The sequence below is a fragment of the Rutidosis leptorrhynchoides genome, chromosome 1, assembly GCF_046630445.1.
Source record: "Rutidosis leptorrhynchoides isolate AG116_Rl617_1_P2 chromosome 1, CSIRO_AGI_Rlap_v1, whole genome shotgun sequence".
NCBI classification, from domain to species: domain Eukaryota; kingdom Viridiplantae; phylum Streptophyta; class Magnoliopsida; order Asterales; family Asteraceae; genus Rutidosis; species Rutidosis leptorrhynchoides.
The window spans coordinates 73,952,546-73,975,546 of NC_092333.1; the positions used below are offsets into that span (position 1 = coordinate 73,952,546).

Sequence of the window (23,001 nt, forward strand, 5' to 3'; positions counted from 1 at the left end):
CGATTTACTACGACGGCGTATGTCCGGTTTTACGGTGTTCTTCCTGTTTTCAAGTTTTAACTCATTAAGTTAGTATATCATATAGATATAAAACATGTGTTAAGTTGTTTTTAAAAGTCAAGTTAGAAGGATTAACTTTGTTTGCGAACAAGTTTAGAATTAACTAAACTATGTTCCAGTTTATAAACTCTTATATAGATAGCTATAGACATATGAATTGAACAAGAGTTGAAGTAGAGTTTTTACCTCAAGTTTAGAATGTAAAGTTGCTGGAAAGAAGTAGTAGAACAAAACTTGAGAGAGTTCTTGCAAGTGTGTGTGAAAATTGGAGGTAAAATTTGGAAAATGAATGTGTAAAAATGAGTTAGAAATGGTGCTTATTTATAGGCTTGAAAATTTGATTTTTAGTGAAAATATCTAAGATAAGTTAAAATGTATTAAGTCATGGATGACATATTAAATTGATTAGGTCATGGATGACATATTACACAAATAATTACAGATTTCTATTGGTATATACAAATAGTAAATACTTCTAGAACCTGTGTATAATACGGGTAAAAATACCGTATGAATGCAAGTAGAATTCTTGAGGAAATTGAACGAAAATACTAGTATAGCTATCCTTTATATGTATTGGTATATTATAAAGTGTATTCAATACTTGTAAGGATGTATTTACACTCGTAATACATTATATGTAAATACATTTTAACATAAGTTAATTACGTCGTTTAAATAGTAACATATATATTGTTCAAAAACTCTTTAAATTAGTAGTATGAAAATATATATAATACTTTGTTAATATACATAATGAGATATTTAATTATCATATTTTCAAGTTAAATATATATAAATCCATATATATACACAATAATTAAACAATTAAACAATTAAATGAAGTTATGACGTTCGTGAATCGTCGGAATAAAAGGGTGGCCAAAAGCTTGTGTAAAACTCTTTCCGGAGGTTCAAGACTTATTAAAATTCATTGCTTATCAAGTCGGAATAATTAAATCATGTAAATAGTATAATCAAGTAGTCGAAAAAATCCGTGTCGTTACAGTTCTATCATTCTATGTAAGGTTTGCGATACAAACATTCAATAAGAAAACTATACATCAGTTTCTGAAAAATCTCGTGTTGGAAAATCTTGTGTCTGCCTCTAGGTGACTGGACGATGCCATGACGCCGTCCGGCGTCTGTTAACCGAATATGCAGTTGGAGTTGCAATAAATGATACACACGTTACAATGACGGAGACATTACCAAAGCAAAACGCAAGATGTGACGTCAATGAGATATATACACCTTACTTTTAGGCGCAACCACAACTGGAAACTCATAATTGTAAAGGTTGTTCTACTATTGTAGAAGTAGTCAACCCTCCAGGCGCTTGAAAAGTACACACAACTGCAAATAGTAGGGGGAAAAAATCATTCAAACACAACACAAACGCAACCAAATAATTAAGAAAGAAAATATACTTTTGGATGGGCGAAATATAGAAATATCCAATGCAAGACTGACTGTTCTTTTCTTAGCTGTGCGGGGGACGCAAGCAGATTGATGCAGCTTGTTCTGCAATGTACTTGTTCAACCCGCTAATCTCGGGGAGACCGAGTAACACCGAATCAATATCATCGACAATAACAAACTCCCTCCTCACATATTCTTTATCACCAACTTTCATTGACCGTTTTCTACTTGCCATAATCCTAACTAACAATATGATACAACAAAAAAAACTTACCGTTTCTTATAACAAAGTACCCACGCAAGTAGAGATAATTAGTATGCCAAAAATAATACTATGTAATAATAATCAGCAACAGACATGAAAAAATAATTACGATGAAGCACGAAATTACCTTTAAACAGAAAATATGACAAAAAGATCCAAATAGTTTCAACGCAACCTGCAAACAAAAATATCTAGAATTTTTTTTATCTACTCACCATAATCTTACACCACAATATGATATAGTAACTAAAACAAATTTAGATTTTTAACAAACATATCGATGATAACTACATCTTACAAATACATACAACATATTAAACCCCACAATCAGTGACGACACATAACAAAACAAAGAACAAAAGCAAGTATGCAATACTTGAAGAAAAAAATGTGACGATAAACTCTCAAATTACCGTGAAATAGAAGACGCCTGAAAGACAGCGAAAAGATTCAACAACCTACAATCAACAATAGCAAAAATCAAATTGTCAATAACCAATTCGTACAAAAAATATTTAAAAGACAACCAAAACAATCGGTTGAAAATGGCAGATCAAACAATCGAAACCCTAATCAATCAGTTGATTCGAACACCAATTGTGTGTATCAATCGCAACAAACAAAGTACCCGGTAATTCAAAAAAGAAAATCACATACACGATGGCGGAGATGACAGAGTAGGTTGCATTGACGATGTGTTTTTGGTAGCAGTGGCTTTTCTATAGCAGCAACAACAACTAAAGAACCCAAAAAATCAGATGAAGAAGGTCTATGGTTTTTTTCTGGACCGGTATTTACAAAAAAAATGGAGAAAGAAAGAGTGAGGAAGATATCAGAGGAGACAGAAGGAGGAGTGGAGGGTATGGGAGGAGATGAGTAGAGTGGTAAAGATAAAAGAAAAGTGTGGGTGAGAATGAAGGAAAAAGGTCAACAGAAGGGGTTTGTGAGAGGGAAGGGGTATGAGTGAGTGCACAGAGACGTCTCCTAGTTATATTTTTTTTTTTTTTTTAAAAACGGGTTTGTTTTTTTTTTTTTTAACTTAAAAATCCGAAGTGTGTGAAAGTGGTGTGTAAATGGTGAATAGTAGGGGTTGTGAGAGGAAGGGTGTCAAGTAGACCAATGAGAAGTCAAAAAACACATTTGCTATTAGCATGTGTATAATAATTAATAAAAAGCATCTAAAACTCCTCCCTATCTCAATTTTTCATACTTGTAAAAATTCAAAATCTAAAACTCACACTCATTTGTCCCAAAATGATAAAACAATGATATTTTAAAACAAATATTGGAATACTTCGGTTGCACTCAATGAAATATAAGTTGAATCTTTCAAATAGACGTGGCTAAATAATACGAAAGTATACCTTGTTTATGTGTAAATTACTTAAACGGTCAATTCGTGTTTGTATATGATTTAGTTATTGTGAATTAGGCCTTCTAATTGTAATTTTGAGTTCATGGACATGGGTGATAGTTTTCGGGTCATATCAGGTAGGCCTAATATTGTAATCATTGCACTATTCATCGTGTATATATATATATATATATATATATATATATATATATATATATATATATATATATATATATATATATATATATATATATATTAGAAGGATCAAATGATAACTCTTTTGGATTGAGAACCCTGAGAACTAAGGAAGGACGAACAAAAAAAAACGAAAGTCGAACAAAAAAAGATGCGGATGAACAAAAAATTGAAGGGCGAACCAAATTTCAACTACATGCTCTACAATTTTGTAGAACATCATGTAGAACAATTAATTTTTTGTTCGAATACCCTTTTTTTTGTTTGCCCGCGTGTTTTTGCTCGAATTCGAACAAAAATGTCCCAATTCGAACGAATTTTCGTTCTACAATTATTGTAGAACCAAACAGAAATGTAGAACATGCATCTAAATTTTAGTTCGACTCACGTTTTTTTGTTCGCCCGCGTGTTTTTTTTTTTTTTTGTTCGAATTCCTTTGTTTTTGTTCGCCCGTCCAGTTTTTTGTTCGAATTTTCTTGTTTTTGCTCGCCCGCCACTTTTTTTTTGCTCGAATTTCAGTGTCTTTGAAGTTCTCAGGGTTCTCACACCAAAAAATTTTTCACTGGATCCTCTCCCACTATATATATATATATATATATATATATATATATATATATATATATATATATATATATATATATATATATATATACACATACTAGTTAAAGACCCGCGGTTTCGCGGGATTTTCGAAAGTTTAATCATTTAAACTATAAAATTAGATATATAAACTAAAAAACTATTATTATGTTTAGATGAACATTAAATCAAATTTTTTTCGGGGCTTGAAATCTTTAAAGTTTCAAAATGTACTAACGAACTATTATTAAGTCTATGATGACCATTAAACCAAATGTTTTATAGGGGATTCAAATTTTTAAAGTTTCAAAATTTACTAACGAATAAATAAAAAATAAAATTTTGATTCAAATTATATAAATCATCTCTGATATCGTGATATAGTTTTAGCCGCTTAGATTAAGAATTGTGGATAGTTATCTCAGATCTTCGTTGTATTTGTTCACATATTCGACAATGTAGTTATTCTTGTTAGATGATCATGAATTGTGAATAATGCCATAACTCTTGACTTGTTGTTAGTACTTTATGCATCCTTGAGAAAGTCTTCTGTCGTAATTCGTCAGCCTGTAATGAGTTGAAACATTATATTTGTAATAAAATGCATAATATTGTAATATTTTTTTAATTATTTAGAAGATGTATGAAGTTTTTGATTTAGTATACCTCATCCATTAAGTTATGCATAATGGTAAGTTTTCCAACTAAAAATGACATAGAATTGTAATAACTTGACATTGCCGCTTCGTCTCCTTTATTCACAAAATCTTTCCCTGTTAAAGTATTTGATAGTGTGACTTCTAAATTTCTAAATTTTGTAGTAAGTGCAATCTCTTAGTTCGTAATTTCAGATGTTAAAGATTTCATTTTTTTTAAGTTTAGGTCCAAAAACTTCAATATGATTGTTGATTAACTGTCACAATCAAGATTAAGTTAATGTATGTTATCTCGAAATTGAAATATGAAAAAGTAGTTAATACAAAACCAACAATAATAAATAAGGTAAAGAAATAGCTTCGTGTACTTACCTGTAGCATATTAGTTGGACGTAATCCACCAATTCGCATTATACACCGATGAGTATGACACATCCAAATACCATATGTAATACTAAAGACATCAAATTTAGTAGCAAATTTTTTCATATTAAATAAGTTATAGATATGTGATAATATATTTTCGATAATCGGTAGAATGTCGTCTTCAATGAATTCTCCAATCAATCTTCTACGTAGTTGTAATATACGTTGGTGATATTCAGCAAACCAATCACTATACTTTTTGTTAAAGTTAATCGGATCTTCAGGAAATATTTAAACAAAAACTTATAAGGTATACATAGTATTATTTTATAAAAGATCGAAGTATATAAATTATATTAAGAGTAAATTACACCGATCGTCCCTGTGGTCTAATGTAAATTACGGCGGCCGTCCATAATTTTTAAAATTTATACGGTTCGTCCCTGTGCTTTTTAATCCCAACGGCGGTGATCCTTCTGTTACACTTCTGTTAAATGTATCCGTTTGATGGCCACACGTGCAGCTCACATGAGGGTAAAAAGGTAATTTGTCATTTGTTACTAATACCCTGCGAATATAAAGCATTCCTACCGTCTGTTTCTAGGGTTTTTATTTGTTATCACCACTCTCGCCACAAACCTTTCGAGTTCAATTCAATTATTCATCTTCAATTCATCGATTATTCACCTTCAATTCATCGATTATTCAGCTTATTCGTAACAATGATGTGTTATTGCGGAATTCATGCCATTTTTCGATGGTCTTCGACTGCAAAGAACCCCGGACGACCATTTTACACATGTCAGGTACGCTGTGAAGTTGTATAATTGTTCATATTTTCCAATTAATGATAAATTTCACATTTTGCAGATGTGTAATTGTTCCTTTTTTTGATGGGTTGATCAAGTGAGGTGCAATTGCCCGTTTGAGGTACTGTCACGAATGTTGAAAGAAAAAGATGCTGAAATTCGAAGGCTTATAATTAGTTTTTGGGTGGCTGTGTTTGTAATTGTGATGTTGATCGTTATTGTTGTCAGTTGAATTAGTTGAAGTTTGGTGAATTTGTATTTTCGATTCTATCAGTTGTAATGCTCATTTTGGACTCAATTTGTAATGTTATTCACCATTTGTAATGCTCAATTTGGAATTCAGGCCATTGTTACTTATTTTATCAGTTTATTCACTTTTTTTAATACATTGTATTGCCATTTCAAGCTTGTGTTGATATAATCTGTGTTGATATAATCTGTATTTTATCAGTTCACTCTTTTTTAATACATGGTCTGACTATATACCACTAGTATCACTCATTTTGGTCTAAATTTGTAATGTTCTGACTTAATACATGGCTATCACTCTTTGACCAGTTATAATTTGTATGTGACCCATTACAAAATGATTCTTTTTCAAAAATGAGTGGTACTAGTAATACCCATTCTGATGGTGACTTAATACATGGCTATCACTCTTTGACCAGTTGTAATGTTCTGACTTAATCTGTATGTGACCTAATACATTGTGACCTAATACATGGTCATTACCTTGACCAATTTTGACCTAATACATTGTGACATAATACATGGTCATTACCTTGACCCATTTTGACTTAAGATGCATTTATATATTGTGACCCATTACACCTTGACCCAAAAGAAAAAAAAACTGTATAACAGATTGACCCATTACGAGATGCAGATATATATTGTGACCCATTACACATTGACCCAAAAAAAAAAAAAAAAAACTCTATAACAACCTGACCCATTACAAGATGCAGATATGTATTCTGGCCCATTACAGCTTGACCCAAAAGAGAGAAAAAAAAAACTTTATAACAGCCTGACCCATTACAAGATGCAGATATGTATTCTGACCCATTACACCTTGACCCAAAAAAAAAAAAAAACTTTATAACAGCCTGACCCATTACCAATGCTGTAAAAATCCAACATAAAGTGCAACCTGATTCAAGCATTATAGCATAAATCCAACATAGTTCATGTAGAATAAAAAAAATCCAACATAGTTCAACAAGATTCAACATAACCCAAACAAACATAGTGCAACCTGAATCAACAAGTTTCAGCTAAAAAAAAAAAAAAAAAAAAAAAAAAACATCCTGATTCAACATCACTGCATCACATTCTTGTAGTGACCCGAACTTTTCCATGTTTATATATATATTAAATGAAATTGTTATTTACATGATTAAGTGTTTCCAACATGTTAAGCAATCAAACTTGTTAAGACTTGATTAATTGAAATAGGTTTCATATAGACATTTGACCACCCAAGTTGACCGGTGATTCACGAACGTTAAAAGTTATAAAAACTATATGATGACATATATATGATTATATATATAGTTAACATGATATTATGATAAGTAGGTATCTCATTAGGTATTTTAACAATGAGTTATATACATAAAATTTAGTTTATTGAATTAAGAAACTCGAAACGATATATATAACGATTATCGTTATAACAACTTCTTACTAAATACATATGAATCATATTAAGATATTGATACACTATGTTTAATCATGATAAATGATAAGTAAACATGTCATTAAGTGTATTAACAATGAACTACATATGTAAAAACAAGACTACTAACTTAATGATTTCGAAACGAGACATATATGTAATGATTATCGTTGTATCGACATTTAAATGTATATATATCATATTAAGATATATTAATATATCATAATATCATGATAATATAATAATTTAACATCTCATTAGATATAATAAACATTGGGTTAACAACATTTAAAAAATCGTTAACTTAAAGGTTTCAAATCAACATTTACATGTAACGACTAACGATGACTTAACGACTCAGTTAAAATGTATATACATGTAGTATTTTAATATGTATTCATACACTTTTGAAAGACTTCAAGACACTTATCAAAATACTTCTACTTAACAAAAATGCTTACAATTACATCCTCGTTCAGTTTCATCAACAATTCTACTCGTATGCACCCGTATTCGTACTCGTACAATACACAACTTTTAGATGTATGTACTATTGGTATATACACTCCAATGATCAGCTCTTAGCAGCCCATGTGAGTCACCTAACACATGTGGGAACCATCATTTGGCAACTAGCATGAAATATCTCATAAAATTACAAAAATATGAGTAATCATTCATGACTTATTTACATGTAAACAAAATTACACATCCTTTATATCTAATCCATACACCAACGACCAAAAACACCTACAAACACTTCCATTCTTCAATTTTATTCATCTAATTGATCTCTCTCAAGTTCTAACTTCAAGTTCTAAGTGTTTTTCATAAATTTTACAAGTTCTAGTTTCATAAAATCAAGAATACTTCCAAGTTTGCTAGCTTACTTCCAATCTTGTAGAGTGATCATCCAACCTCAAGAAATCTTTCTTATTTACAGTAAGATATCTTTCTAATACAAGGTAATACTCATATTCAAACTTTGATTCAATTTTTATAACTATAACAATCTTATTTCGAGTGAAAATCTTACTTGAACTTGTTTTCGTGTCATGATTCTACTTCAAGAACTTTCAAGTCATCCAAGATCCTTTGAAGCTAGATCCATTTGTCTCTTTTCCAGTAGGTTTATCCACAAAACTTGAGGTAGTAATGATGTTCATAACATCATTCGATTCATACATATAAAGCTATCTTATTCGAAGGTTTAAACTTGAAATCACTAGAACATAGTTTAGTTAATTCTTGAAAGGACCCGTTCATATACATTATAAACGATTCACAATAGTTGATTACGTCGTGAGGTATTTGACCTCTATATGATACATTTTACAAACATTGCATTCGTTTTTAAAAGACAAACTTTCCTTACAACGAAAGTTGATGGCATGCACACCATTTCATAATACATCCAACTATAATTGGCTTAATAATAATCTTGATGAACTCAATGACTCGAATGCAACGTCTTTCAAAATATGCCATGAATGACTCCAAGTAATATCCTTAAAATGAGCTAATGCACAGCGGAAGATTTCTTTAATACCTGAGAATAAACATGCTTTAAAGTGTCAACCAAAAGGTTGGTGAGTTCATAGGTTTATCATAACAATCATTTCAATATATTAATAGACCACAAGATTTCTGTTTATAAATATATGTACACTCGCAAGTGTATAAAAGTATTCTATAAGTTGTAGGCACCTGGTAACAAGCCTTAACGTTCATGTTTTACCCTCTGAAGTACACCAGATCAGGTGTGTTTAAAATAACCTCGAAGTACTAAAGCATCCCATAGTCAGGATGATGTTTGTCAGGACCAATAGATCTATCTTTAGGATTCGCACCTACCGTACATAGACAAGTAGTTTAATGTTACCAAGCTAAGGGTATATTTCTGGTTTAAACCCATATAGAATTAGTTTTTAGTACTTGTGTCTATTTCGTAAAACATTTATAAAATAGCGCATGTATTCTCAGCCCAAAAATATATATAAAAGGGGAGTAATGAAACTCACAATACTGTATTTCGTAGTAAAAATACATATAACATCATTTAACAAGTGCAAGGTTGGCCTCGGATTCACGAACGTATCAATATTGAGATTCAATATTGCAGAAAAGTACGTAGACGCAACGGAGACGATAAACACTAGATTGACCTCACGAGCATACCCATGAACCATACCCATCACCTCCATAGCTATAACCCATAATTTCCTTAGCTTCGACTCATTCAAAAAAACTATTTTGAAATCACTCGGACAGTACTCCGTCGTAATATTTTATGTATACTAATAATATCTTGAAATTATACAGAGCAAATTTATATATATATATATATATATAAATCGATTGAGAGAGTTTAGAGAAATATATTTTCAAGTTTCTATGAAAATAATGAAACCTATTGAATTCTATTTTTAATAGATTTTTGAATTATTAAAGTGAATTATTAAAGTATAAATTATTAAAGTGAATTATTAAAGTATGAATTATTAAAGTGAATTATTAAAGTATGAATTATTAAAGTGAATTATTAAAGTATGAATTATTAAAGTGAATTATTAAAGTATGAATTATTAAAGTGAATTATTAAAGTATGAATTATTAAAGTGAATTATTAAAGTTAAAGTAAAGTAAAAGTAAAGTAAAGGTAAAGTTAAAGTATAGTAAAAGTATAAAAACTATGTATGTATGATACGCGTATAAATATATATAATATTAATTTAAATCGTTATATATATTTAATGAAATAAAATATAAATATCGTTATATTTATTATACTGGTTAAGTAATGAGTTGTCAAAAGTGATTATAGATATTTATAAAAGTTATATACGTTTTAATAATAAAGTTCTTTTTAAACTGAAAACGTCTTTGTACGTTTGAAAATAGATTAATAGAATATTATGGAAACCAATTCTCCACTAACTTTTGTCTAACTTTTTTTAAATGACACTTTTTGTTTTTATTTATAAATAGCTTTACAAATTATTCTGAATATCGTTAAGAGGAATAGATTTTCTCAAATCATAGTGGACCTCTCAACAGAGACTTGTAATCATAATTCAATGTTTCTGATAATTCAATCATTTAATATATATTTTTTTTAATTTCGTCAAAAATCATATTGAAACAAATACGTTCGTGTAAAGTATTATACGTTTAATACTTTATTAATATTCTCAAGTTATAATATATATATACATATACATATCTATTTATATATAACGGTTCGTGAATCGTCGAAATTTGGTCGAGGTTATAATAAATGTATGAACACAGTTTAAAATTCTTGAGATTTAACTTAACAAACTTTGCTTATCGTGTCGGAATAATATAAAGATTAAAGTTTAAATTTGGTCGGAAATTTCTGGGTCGTCACAATTCTAAACTTGTTCGCAAACAAAAGTTAATCCTTCTAACTTGACTTTTAAAATCAACTAAACACATGTTCTATATCTATATGATATGCTAACTTAATGAATTAAAACCTGGAAACACGAAAAACACCGTAAAACCGAACATACGCCGTCGTAGTAACACCGCGGGCTGTTTTGGATTTGATAATTAAAAACTATGATAAACTTTGATTTAAAAATTGTTCTTCTGGAAAAATAATTTTTCTTATGAACATGAAACTATATCCAAAAATCATGGTTAAACTCAAAGTGGAAGTATGTTTTTCAAAATAGTCATCAAGACGTCGTTCTTTCGACTGAAATGACTACCTCTTACAAAAACGACTTGTAACTTATATTTCTGACTATAAACCTATACTTTTTCTGTTTAGATTCATAAAATAGAGTTCAATATGAAACCATATCAATTTGATTCACTCAAAACGGATTTAAAATGAAGAAGTTATGGGTAAAACAAGATTGGATATTTTTTGATTTTTGTAGCTACGGGAAATATTAACAATTCTATACAAATCATATCCTAGCTAACTTATATTGTATTATACATGTATTCTAATATATTATGTAATCTTGGGATACCATAGACACGTATGCAAATGTTTTGACATATCATATCGACCCATGTATATATATTATTTGGAACAACCATAGACACTCTATATGCAGTAATGTTGGAGTTAGCTATACAGGGTTGAGGTTGATTCCAAAAATATATATACTTTGAGTTGTGATCTAGCCTGAGACATGTATACACTAGGTCGTGGATTGATTCAAGATAATATATATCGATTTATTTCTGTACATCTAACTGTGAACAACTAGTTGTAGGTTACTAACGAGGACAGCTGACTTAATAAACTTAAAATATCAAAATGTATTAAAAGTGTTGTAAATATATTTTGAACATACTTTTATATATATGTACATATTTGTTATAGGTTCGTGAATCGACCAGTGGCCAAGTCTTACTTCTCGACGAAGTAAAAATCTGTGAAAGTGAGTTATAGTCCCACTTTTAAAATCTAATATTTTGGGATGAGAATACATGCAGTTTTTTTAAATGTTTTACGAAATAGAAACAAGTAAATGAAACTACATTATATGGGTGAATGATCGAAGCCGAATATGCCCCTTTTGCTTGGTAGCCTAAGAATTAGTAAACAGATCTACTAATTGACGCGAATCCTAAAGATAGATCTATTGGGCCTAACGAACCCCATCCAAAGTACCGGATGCTTTAGTACTTCGAATTCGTTTTTATCATGTCCGAAGGATTTCCCAAAATGATAGGGGATATTCTTATATGCATCTTGTTAATGTCGGTTACCAGGTGTTCACCATATGAATGAATTTTATCTCTATGTATGGGATGTATATTGAAATATGAAATCTTGTGGTCTATTATTATGATTTGATAATATATAGGATAAGCCTATAACTCACCAACATTTTTGTTGACGTTTTAAGCATGTTTATTCTCAGGTGATTATTAAGAGCTTCCACTGTTGCATATTAAAATAAGGACAAGATTTGAAGTCCATGCTTGTATGATATTATGTAAAAACTGCATTCAAGAAACTTATTTTTGATGTAATATATTCTTATTGTAAATCATTATTTGATAATCTACGTAATGCTTTTTAAACCTTTATCGATAAAATAAAGGTTATGGTTGTTTTAAAAATGAATGCAGTCTTTGAAAAACGTCTCATATAGAGGTCAAAACCTCGCGACGAAATCAATTAATATGGAACGTTTATAATCAATATGAACGGGACATTTCAGTTGGTATCCGAGCGTTGGTCTTAGAGAACTAGAAAATTGCATTAGTGTGTCTTACCGAGTTTGTTAGGATGCATTAATGAGTCTGGACTTCGACTGTGTTTTTCTTCAAAAAAAAAAAAAAAAAACGATTGCTTAACATTTTTTTGTTGGAAACTATATATTATTAACATGTAAATATTATGTGATATATTAATCTCTTAACGTGTTTGATATTGTGTGATAGATGTCTACCGCTAGTACAAATCCAATTGATTCACCTAATAATAATGAAGAGTCGAATATATTTTGGGAAGATTCACAAATTCCCGAAGAGGAACCGGAAGAAGAGGAACCGGAAGAGGAGGAACCGGAAGAAGAGGAACCAGAAGAGGAGGAATCGGAAGAGGAGGAACCAGAAGAAGAAGAGGTTCCGGAGGAAGAAATGTTGATACCTATAGTAAATCTATTAAATAAAAGAAAATCCTCAACCAACGGACCAAAGTTAATAATGGTCAATGGTGTTTCCGCCGAGGAAGCAAAATATTGAGAAGATTACCAATTTTCCGATGAATCGGATCCCGATGAGGATTCCGATGATGTTATAGAAATTACCTCGACCCAATTTAATAAAATGAAAGAAAATAATAAGGAAAAAGGTATAAAAATAGAGAAACCCGATTCCAACCCCGATGAACTTTATATGTATCGACAACATCCGTATTTCCTAAAATGTAACAATGACCCGGGAACCTCTAAACCACTAGGTTTTTCTAAACCATTATATAAAACGACGGCTCGTATTAGAGGAACACCATATATTCCTAGAAAATTAGGAAAACGAACCAAGTCCGAAGAAGAAGAAACCAGTGATTCAGATTAGAGTGTTGTAATCATGTTGTGTATTATATGTATTGTAGTGTGCTTGTATTTTTTTTGTTCTATGTAAAAATTGCTTGTATTGTTTGTTAATTATCTTTTACGAATCTAATTCTTGTCTATTTTACAGTATAAAAACAAAATGGACGTTAAGGGTAGACAACCGAATATTTTAGAAGACCTACCAGAGGATATGATTGAGGAAATCTTGTCTATAGTCAGTCAGAATTCATCAGCACATTTAGTTATGGCGAAATTAACTTGTCAAACATTTGAAACACTTTCCAGAAATGCCTTAGTTTATAAAAGGTTTTCCTTTGATAGGTGGGGTATATCACATTTGAGAGACCGTAATTTACGCCTTGTTTTTTTTAAAGCGTTAAATGCGAGGAACCCAAATGCAATTTTACGCTACGGGTTAAGAACCTATTTTGACTCAACATATCCCAACATAGGATTTCATGAATTAGAAAGAGATTCTAACATGCAACATAAAGAAGCATGTTATGCTTACGGGTAAGTGATGTTCGCTTCTTATCAAAGTGAGAAAAAGAATATCGGATTGCAACTTTTAAATAAAACCTTCCCACAAGTGACGGATTTAGTAGTTGGGGTGAGAAACAAGGTTTTTAGATTATTACGGGACTGTTGGACATTACGAAACCCTCGTCCTTTTGACGACGTTACAACATGCTGCCTAGCCAATGGTCATAACGGTTATTTTCTACAAGACCAAGGATGGGAAGTCGTCTTAGTAAAACCAGAATGCATGACTTGTTTCTGGACTTATGAATTACGTGTCTTTATTTCCTTTGCTGAACAACTTGCGTATTAACTAGATTTATCTTCAAAACTGTCCTGTATCATAGTGTACTATATTTCATGTTATATGTAATATAGCGAAGTTGTAAGTTTGAAGAATATTTGTATGTGATATATTATTATAATCAGTTTTTCATATGGAATTGTAGTAGTTGAATTGTATATTAGCTAATAAGTATGAACTTAACGGGTAGGTAGTACCCGAATTTAAACTTATAAAACGCTAATATGAAGAAAAAGCTTTTATAAATGAGTTCATATTATGCTACGAAATACTATTGACTACTCTTAATATTCTGTATGATTAACTCGATTCAGTTGTCTATATTGAAGGAAATGGCACCGACTACTCGACACACCATGAATATGAACGAAGAGGAATTTTGTACCTTTCTTGCTGCAAACATAGCCGCAGTACAGGCTGCGCTACATACCAACAATAACGCTGAATCTAGCAATGCAGCTAACGGCGCAAGAAATCGTGTAGGATGCACCTACAAAGAATTCACTGCCTGCAAACCTTTGGAATTTGATGGAACCGAAGGACCAATTGGATTGAAACGGTGGACCGAGAAAGTCGAATCGGTGTTTGCCATAAGTAAGTGTACTGAAGAGGACAAAGTTAAGTACACTACGCATACCTTCACAGGTACTGCGTTAACGTGGTGGAACACCTATCTTGAACAGGTAGGACAAAATGCTGCTTACGCACTACTGTGGTCGGCATTCAAGCAATTGAGCAGTACCGTCCAAGAAACTAAGTCAATAAACTCAAGGCAGAACTTAGAGAGTTACGAACACAAGGGTTTGACGTTACCACATATGAACGACGATTCACAGAGTTGTGCCTATTGTGTCCGGGAGCATTCGAAGATGAAGAAGAGAAGATCGACGCGTTTGTAAAAGAGTAAGGATTCAAGAAGATGTAAGTTCACACGAGCCCGCTTCTATACAGAAGGCAAGTCGAATGGCTCATAAACTCATAAATCAGATTGAGGGAAGAATTAAAGAGCAGGCGGCCAAAGAAGCCAACACGAAACAACTCAAGAGGAAGTGGGAGGAAAACGGTGACAAGAGTCACCAGTACAACAACAATAACAATTACAACCACAATCACAACAACTATCCCAACAACCGCAACAACAATCACAACAATAATCGCAATCCTAACAATAACTACAACAAACATCCCAACAACAACTACAACCGTTTCAACAACAATAACAATCCCAACAACAACCTCAATAACAACAACGGCAACAAAAACAAAAAACAGCCATGTCATAGGTGTGAAGAAAATCACCAGGGATTTTGCACGACATTTTGCAACAGGTGTAAAAGAAATGGTCATAGCGCGACAAAGTGTGAGGTCTACGGACCAAAGTTTAACAGAACTAAGGGAGCAAATAATGCCGGAACAAGTAATGCCGAAACGAATAGTGTCGGAGCAAGTAATACCAACGCTGTTTGTTATAAATGTGGAAAACCGGGCCACATTATTAGAAATTTCTCGAATCAGGGGAATACTAATGGGCAGGGCCGTGGAAAGGTTTTCAATATTAATGCGGCAGAAGCACAAGAAGACCCGGAGCTTGTTACGGGTACGTTTCTTATTGACGATAAATCTGCTTATGTTTTATTTGATTCGGGTGCGGATAGAAGCTATATGAGTAGAGAATTTTGTGCTAAATTAAGTTGCCCATTGACGCCTTTGGATAGTAAATTTTTACTCGAATTAGCAAATGGTAAATTAATTTCAGCAGATAATATATGTCGGAATCGAGAAATTAAACTGGTTAGCGAAACATTTAATATTGCCTTGATACCAGTAGAGTTAGGGAGTTTTGATGTGATAATCGGTATGGACTGGTTGAAAGAAGTGAAAGCAGAGATCGTTTGTTACAAAAATGCAATTCGAATTATACGAGAAAAAGGAAAACCCTTAATGGTGTACGGAGAAAAGAGCAACGCAAAGTTAAATCTTATTAGTAACCTGAAGGCACAAAAACTAATAAGAAAAGGTTGCTATGCTGTGCTAGCACACGTCGATAAAGTCAATTCCGAAGAAAAGAACATCAATGATATTCCCGTCACAAAAGAATTTCCCGATGTATTTCCGAAAGAATTACCGGGACTACCTCCACACCGATCCGTTGAATTTCAAATAGACCTTGTACCGGGAGCTGCACCAATAGCTCGTGCTCCATACAGACTCGTACCTAGCGAAATGAAGGAACTTCAGAGCCAATTACAAGAACTTTTAGAGCGTGGTTTCATTCGACCAATGTAACACCCCGTTTTCCCCGTACATGACTTATAGGTGTAAAGTGTGCGTACGACTAGTTTACGGATGGTTCAAGGCGTACTCGCATGTTGAAGTTAGTACGCGAGAAAAGTGAATAAGGGAAAGCAGAGTGTCGCGGCGCGACAAATGGAGCCGCGACGCGGCGTTTTGGAAGAATCCAGATCAGAAGCTTGATATAAAATGATCCCAGACCTAGTTATAGGTCGCGGCGCGATGAATTAGGCCGCGGCGCGGCATACTGTGCGAACTGGCACCGAATTCTTGTAATTTTAAATGAAGTTCAAGGGCAATTTGGTCATTTCACGTTTGAGCCAGATGGGGATCTTAAATCTGGTCCACCCATTTCATTTCTCATTTTATTTTTCCTTTTCTTTCCATTTTTCCCTCAAAACTCAAACACCCACTTGATTTCAAAAGGATTTTTGGAAAGGAAGAATCGGGATTTGATCTTTGGCATAGTTGACAAGTTTGTTCTCCTCGTTCTTAGCTACACGGTGATACTAGTGGTAAGCTCTAACTCCGAATTTCATTTTCGTGTTCATCATTCAAATTTAGGGCTTTTGATTGTATGATTCATAGGTGAAACCCATTTAGTTGTTAATTGGAGATTAACACCAATATTCAGGTTTATTGTTGTTATTGACGGGTTTTGGGTTTGGTGTGCAAGTTTATGCTTGTAAGACTTGCAAATGGGTGTAATCACTAGTATTTAGTGATTATTGAGGTGTTGGAAGAAATTAGAGTTTTGGTGATGATTATGACCCGATTGTTAATTAATAAGGTTTATGAACTTAAAATGGATTAAGTTGAAGTATAAACCCGAGTTAAATGTGTTTTGGTGTCAAAACTTGTAAATGTTGAGATATTGGCTTTAAGGGTCAAAATGGGCGATTTTGAGAAGTTAAGTGTTTAACACTTGTGTTTGGGTTTAATTGGCATATTAGGACCATTGTCACTCGTGTTAGTGATGATTGGTTAATTTGGGCGCGGTTTGTACTTGGAAGTGCATTTGGGTCGAATTTGCACTAAGTGTCGAATTAGGTTGGTTTGTAAATCCAATCTAAGTGTGTTGTTGAATTTGTGATAATGGAATAGGTACTTTCCATTGACGAGTTGCGGATTGCTTGGAAGCATTCTTCAAGACTTCAAGGTGAGTGTTAATATCCTATATGCATATGTATGTGTAGGATGGGTGCGGGTCGGGTGAAGTGGTTCTCGGTTATAGAGCTCACTTCACATATAGGTGGATTTGATGGACTTTTGTATGAGTCCAATTGGCACGGTTGTGCATTTTGGTTGACCTCCTTTTGGCGAGGTGTACACTTGTGTGTACGTTATCACACGTATTGTGATATGGATTTGGATAACCCCGATGTGGTGGATTTTATAATCCCGTGACCGTGGGTTTTGTTATTGGTGAAGTGAATCGCGTGTAGTTTGGATTCACGATGACTCGTGTAGTTCGGTCATCTTATTGAGGTAGTAATCTCGTGTGGTTTCGGATTACTAAGGCTCATGTAGTTCGGCCAACCTCGATGTTGTCTTGTTGAAGATAGTAATCTCGTGTGGTTTCGGATTACTAAGGCTCGTGTAGTTCGGCCAATCTTCAATGTGGCGTTTGGTATTCGGTAATGGGTTAAGGGGTTAACCTTATTCGTTTTATATTGTTATATATATTAATGTAATGTTGTGTTGTAGCTAACCCTCCGGGTGTAGCTTATTGATGTTGTTCACATCGTCGTTGGTGAACTTATACTTTGTTGATATCTTTAGCTTGTTGCTTAGAGATCGTACGGTATGCTTAGTGTAGTTGCCTTATACATGGATGCTTCGGTATGCGGTATTTGATATTTGTGTGGCGTGTCCATTTTATACATATATATGTATGTAGTATATTATCATTCACTAAGCGTTAGCTTACCCTCTCGTTGTTTACATTTTTATAGGTTTGCATGCTTGGCGGCTCGGGTAAGCTTGGGGATTTGAGATCTTGGCTAGGTTGCTTTAGAAGATCTTGCTTTTATACTCGTTTTAGGATTGGGTAGCGTATCCCCAATCACCATGCTCGTTTTGTTTGGAATTAAATAGTCAGGTCATGTTTACCCGTTCGGATATTTAAACTATGTATTAAATGTTTTAAAAGCTTATTGAACTTATTATTGTGCTAAAGATGTTTTGGAAACATAAATGGGACCTAAAGTATTAATTAACGCGTATTAAAAGGAAAAACCTTTTATGGGTCGGTTTTAATACGGGTTGGGGTTGTTACAAGTGGTATCAGAGCATGGTCTAAGGGACTTAGGCGACCTGAGATAGGTGCCTAGACTTAGACATTTGTGTGTGCTTATTTGTTGCGGGACTTGTAGGTGAACGGGTCGGAATGGGTTATAGTTAGTGCCTTGTTATTAGGTTGACTAACATTTGTATTAATATGTGGATATTATTAATATGCGATTGCGTTGTATTTAGTTTATGCTTGCGTTGCATTTATTAATATGCGATTGCGTTGTATTTAGTGCCTTGTTATTAGGCGGTCGTTGTACTAACGAGCCGATACGGCGTGTATGCGTAATAAGGACTTGCAAACCTTATTACGGGTGCAAATCGTGTCTAACAAGTGATGTACGACGAGTGCTTAGCAAGATGGGGCGTTGTGGAGTGTGTGTTTTATACGTTCGTGATCTAATCGCTTTGCATTCCTTAGAATGGTGACTGGAAATGGGATCGAGACGAACGATTTAGAGTTTAACGCTAGAGTTGCGGCCGCCGTTGCGGAGCAAATGAGTGCGTTGGAAGAAAGAATGGATAGGAAGTATTCCGAATTTTGGGGTAGTAGTGAAATGGAGCGTTGTCTTAAGAGCTTCATGAGGACTAAACCTCCGATGTATGACGGGAAACCGGATCCTTTGATAAGCACAACTTGGATCTCGGATGTCGAAGGGTGTTTTCGCACTATTGAATGCCCTCCCGAAAAAAAGACGAGACTCGTTACTAGTTTGTTGCGGGGTAGGGCGAGGGATTGGTTGGATGGTAAGATTGATCTTGTCGGTGGTGAAACGTTTATGGCTTTATCATGGGACGAATTTAAGGAGGAATTCTTCGAGGAGTTTCGGACTTCAGTCGATTTGTGGGAATTGCGTAACGAGTTGCGAAATTTGCGACAAGGATCTATGGATTTGAATACTCTCAAGACGACCTTTATGGCGAAGGCTCGTTTTTGCCCGGAGTATTTGGGGAATGATCGTTTATTGATGGGGGATTTCTATCGGACCTTGAATGATGACTTGAAGAGTAAAATTAGCCGGGGTCAAGCGAAATCTTTTGCGGAATTATTCGACTTGGCTAGAGGTTTTGAGTCGTATTCACGATCAAAGAAGGGTGAACCTTCAAGTGAGAGAAGGGTGTTTCGTATGGTGCTCCGAGTAAGAGGACTAAGAGTCCGAGTGTGAGCACGGGTGGTACACGGATGGGTATATTGGAATCTAGTGCGTCTAGGTGTTACAATTGTGGCCTGAGGGGTCACAAGTCTTGGGAATGTTCGGTACCAAAGAGTGATGGCATGGTGTGCTTCAATTGCCAAGAAGAAGGACACCGTAAGTCAGAATGTCCCAAGTTAGCGGGGATGGGGGCAGCAAGGAGACGTTAAGGTACGTTTCGTTTTAATAAATATGCCCTTTGATTATTTATTAAGTGTCGTTTGAGTTTGAACTGTTAAATGCCTTGTGTTGTGCATATTGCTGTTATGGGTGACGTTCCTAATGGAAGTACCCTATGGTGACATTTGGTTGTCGGGTGAAGGGCGTAAGACTTGGTGCAACCAAGCATTCCTTAGTATTTGGGAAATGTTTCTACTAAACCATGGAAATGGGTTTTGGTGTTCGATTGTTAAGCGCGTGTTCGCTTTCGTGTTGAAGTTGATGAACCATGAGGTTCGTTGGGTGGATTGGAACCCGAAAAAGATCGAGTGTTTGATCTCAATGTATGTTGGTAAAGGAGTCTACGTGACACGACATTAGGTGCCTCTTTTATACCTACTAGCATGGTGTTCGACTCCGATTGTGTTGCGGTTACATTGTACTTAGGGTACCGAAGTGAAACCCTTAGGTACATGAGTGATCGGGTGAAATTTGACAAACTAAAGCAATTGGATGATTGCTAGGGTATGGTTTGGGTAATCGTGGTACACTTTTCGTTCGAAGTGTTTAAGGATTGATCGAAATCTTCCGTGTGCTCAAGGTTGGAGCAAGATGTGGTGATGGGTCGTGTGAACCCAATCGTTTGTAAAGTCTACCTTTGGTAGCATTGTACGGTTGTACGAGTTGTGGATATGGAACGTAGTTCCAAGTGGGAGAGTTGCACTCCCGCCCGAGGAAGTTTTCGTGTGAGACTTCGGATGTGCTTATGGTAGATCCGAAAATTGTGGGGACCTAGTTTTGGTCGATTTGTGGTAGAGTGCAATTTCGGTTAAATTGTACTTAGGATTTTGGATTTGAGTTACCACCGAGGTGGTAATGTGGTAAATTTCGTTGAGAGATAATGGACGTGTTTGGCGAGCAAGGTGAAATCCCTCGGTTAAGGGATGTGCGTATCGGATTCTCTTCTTGAGAATTATTGTTTTGTGCCTATGTTTGATATAGGTGGTTCTTGCTCGAGTGTGTGAATGGTTAGTGGTATCCGTTAGGATTCACTATGGCGTAGCAGAGCGCGATGTTATGCTACTCGTCGTTCGAGGCCAAAAGGGCGTTGATTGATGAAGCATGACCTTCGGGGTCCGCTGACTTCATCATGGTATTGGTGATTGATGAAGCATGACCTTTAGGGTCCGCTGACTTCATCATGGGAGTATGCGATTGGTGGAGCATGACCTTCGGGGTCCGCTGACTTCATCATGAGCGAGGTGTTATATCGGTGAAGCATGACTTTCGGAGTCCGCTGACTTCATCCGATGTTGAGATTGGTGAAGCATGACCTTCGGGGTCCGCTGACTTCATCATGGGATTATTGATTGGTGAAGCATGATCTTCGGGTCCGCTGACTTCATCATGGTAATGAATCGCGTGTGGTTTCGGATTCACGATGACGCGTGTGGTTTCGGTCATCTTATTGTGGAAGTGAATCTCGTGTAGTTCGGATTCACAAATGACTCGTGTGGTTTCGGTCAGTGTATTGAGGAGTGAGTCTCGTGTAGTTCGGATTCACAAATGACTCGTGTAGTTCGGTCATTCCTCTGGGATAGTGACTCTCGTGTAGTTCAGATTCACTTAGGCGCGTGTAGTTCGGCCAATCCCGATAGTTGTGGTGAAGGCAGTGAGTCGCGTGTAGTTCGGATTCACTAAGGCGCGTGTGTTTTCGGCCAGCCTTCTTGTTGTGTGATGTTTGATCTATTGGTTGTTTGATACACCAATGGTGGGGTCGTAAGGACCATGTTGTGGGAACTATCGGTTGTTTTATACGCCGATGGTGGGGTCGCGAGGACCATGTTGTACGATTAGTGAGGCGATAGCCGTGTTTCGCTCACATGATGTTACGGGTGTGACGATAGTTGATTTTGTACACCTTGAGATTTGCGTTTCCATAGTCGTTTTGGGCGCTATCGGTTTTAGCCGTTGGATTATGATGTTACGGTAGTTGCGTATTGGTCGTATTGCGCACTACAAGGGATGTTTAGTGATTGGTGTTATCCGTAAGGATTCGCTTTATTTCGGTCTTCTTCGGTTTGATGGTTGACCTTATATTGGTTTGTGGTTGTTACTAGCAATGTACTTGGTATGGTACGCTAGGAGTTGATATCTCGGCACGAGATTGGTTGAGTTTCCCGATGTGAGGGATTGAGTTCGTGCTAGTGCTCGGAATCGTGGAATTTGATAAATCGCGGGTGACGATTTAGTTGTTAAGGGTAACTCTTTAAGAAGAATTGTCTAAGGGATCGTTGTAGACTTCGGTTGTTGCGTGTATTGTACGTCTCGGGATGCGAGCAAGTGTGTGACTTGTCATTGGATTAACCTTCGGGTTAGTTAAATTGTGGTAGAAGACGGTTTGAAAAGCATGTTCGAGGACCATTGAGTGTGGGTCCGTTTGGGTTTGTGACTAGGATCACGAGGACGTGATCGAATTTAAGTGGGGGAGAGTTGTAACACCCCGTTTTCCCCGTACATGACTTATAGGTGTAAAGTGTGCATACGACTAGTTTACGGATGGTTCAAGGCGTACTCGCATTTTGAAGTTAGTACGCGAGAAAAATGAATCAGGGAAAGCAGAGTGTCGCGGCGCTACAAATGGAGCCGCGGCGCGGCGTTTCGAAAGAATCCAGATCAGAAGCTTGATATAAAATGATCCCAGACCTAGTTATAGGTCGCGGCGCGATGAATTAGGCTGCGGCGCGGCATACTGTGCGAACTGGCACCGAATTCTTGTAATTT

The 23,001-nt window shown here is 35.0% G+C and overlaps 2 long non-coding RNA genes across 3 annotated transcripts; one reads left to right on the forward strand and one right to left on the reverse strand.

Moving 5' to 3' along the window:
- Positions 1 to 978: 978 nt before the first annotated feature.
- LOC139861595 (uncharacterized) lies at positions 979 to 2,691 on the reverse strand. 2 transcript variants are annotated; one of them, XR_011763821.1, is made up of 3 exons: positions 2,376 to 2,691; positions 2,161 to 2,205; positions 979 to 1,922 (listed from the first exon to the last, which is right to left on the reverse strand). It is a non-coding gene; the product is annotated as an uncharacterized lncRNA (long non-coding RNA). The 2 variants fall into 2 exon arrangements; XR_011763820.1 differs by having other exon boundaries at positions 980 to 1,922; positions 2,405 to 2,691.
- Positions 2,692 to 5,532: 2,841 nt separating this feature from the next.
- LOC139861604 (uncharacterized) lies at positions 5,533 to 6,074 on the forward strand. The gene is made up of 2 exons (XR_011763838.1): positions 5,533 to 5,703; positions 5,768 to 6,074. It is a non-coding gene; the product is annotated as an uncharacterized lncRNA (long non-coding RNA).
- The last annotated feature ends 16,927 nt before the right edge of the window (positions 6,075 to 23,001 follow it).